General features: G+C 31.2%; 1 long non-coding RNA gene across 1 annotated transcript; it reads left to right on the top strand.

The window, feature by feature from the left end:
• The first annotated feature begins 415 nt into the window (after positions 1 to 415).
• Positions 416 to 1790, top strand: LOC108381338 (uncharacterized). Its single transcript, XR_001849617.1, has 3 exons — positions 416 to 523; positions 1178 to 1415; positions 1532 to 1790. It is a non-coding gene; the product is annotated as an uncharacterized LOC108381338 (long non-coding RNA).
• Positions 1791 to 1797: the final 7 nt, after the last annotated feature.

The raw sequence follows: 1797 nt of genomic DNA on the forward strand, positions 1-1797 counted from the left end.
CTCATATTTTTTGAACACAACTGTACATGACTAGTCATTCTATAATAAGGGGTAATACAAAGAACACTCAGCAGCATAAATTCGACCCCGATAGTATAAATACAATCAACGAACTCTAAAACAACCTCCGCGATCAGACGTATTTTCTTTGTATGCCGCAACAAAGGAGCATTTTAAATGCAACAGGTAAGTTACTCAACAATGCCTTAAATTAATTATCAATCGTATATCGAATGACGGAAACATCTTTTTTGAGCCCTTGTGGGTTCCACTCATGCTTATTCCGAACTTAATTACTTTCGTTAATTTTTTTTCATATCGATAAGCTTAAAGTGTAATTTGTAAGGCTAATTATGACATGATACATATGTAGGTATGTTTCAGTTTAATAAGTTTTTTAACTTTCCTTCGAACGCGAATTTTTGAATTCTTTGTTTTCATTCTTTCCTTCGTACTAAAAACAAGCGGGCGATCACATATTTTACTTGCATAGAAGGGCAGACAAAAATAAAACTGATACAAGGTAGATGTGAATTTTGTATAAGATAAATGCCAGGAGCGCAATATACATACATATATTAGATATATTCATATGTACAGTTGTCCACAAAATAATAGGAGTGTGATATTTTGCCCAGTTTTGGCTATTTTTGCTTCCGGTTTTGTGATCCGTTCAGTTCCTTTGATTTTTGAGATTTTTTTTGGGGAAGGTGTTTGACGTTTTTTCCATAAGTATTTTCGACAATTTTCTTTAATATGGAAGACACTGTCAGCAAACAAATTTCCAAAAATCAACAGGATTTTTTAGCAGCTTGAAACTTGCACTTCATTTGACTAGAATTAAATAGTCACCAAAACTGCATACCATTTTTTTTCTCAAGGTTCTGATTAAAGAGTTTGAAATGTTGGTGAAAATTTGCAGAATTTTTCTAATTTTTCTGCACAAATATAAATCTGCATTCATTCGGTGTTTGTTGTATAATCAGCTCGACATTTATAAAAAAATGATAAACATTAAATAAACAAAATACAAATAGGAAAAACTTAACAAAATATCGCACTCCTATTATTTTGTGGAACACTGTATATATGTGATCATATATGTAGGTACAATGCATTTGTATGTAAAACTTTTCTTTCCTCTTTCTATGTTTTTGCATTTTTTTTCACAACAAAGCGAAAAATATAACCGATCTAGTATATTTACTATGTACAACTGGTACGTATAAACATAGTCTGCCAAGAAAAGAATTATCAAATTATAGAACAACAGATAATCGAAGCTAAAACGAAAGTGTGTGGTCGCAAAGATATGACTTTGCAAATTTGCAATTGTGTGACCATAAAAATGGTCAAACCAAGAAGCACGCAAAATACGACATTTAGTATCGCTGGGAATATCTACATACTTGGGGGTAGTTTATACTATATATCTATAATATATTGAAGTAGGCACATATATATACATATTTACACATGTATGTATGTATGCATTTATATAATGCATATGTTTTTCTACCCATAATTTCAGAATCGTAAAAAATATTGAGTGCACTATCTACTATAACAGTTAGAAGGCTTTTAATCTAGAATTAATTAGAAGAAGCGAATTGCGTCTATGTAAAATTGCAGTTTTCCAAAAATTGTACATATGCAATTGCACATATGGTGCACCTTCCCTATGTGCATATCTATTTGTCCATACGCTTTTTATTTCCATCCATACATATGTATGTACACTCATGTATACATATAAATATTCGCATTTGCGTATGCATTCGGACTACAACTCTAATT

This window comes from Rhagoletis zephyria, unplaced genomic scaffold (assembly GCF_001687245.7).
Source record: "Rhagoletis zephyria isolate East Lansing unplaced genomic scaffold, Rhagoletis_zephyria_1.1 Rzeph_scaffold_22198, whole genome shotgun sequence".
In the NCBI taxonomy this organism is placed as follows: domain Eukaryota; kingdom Metazoa; phylum Arthropoda; class Insecta; order Diptera; family Tephritidae; genus Rhagoletis; species Rhagoletis zephyria.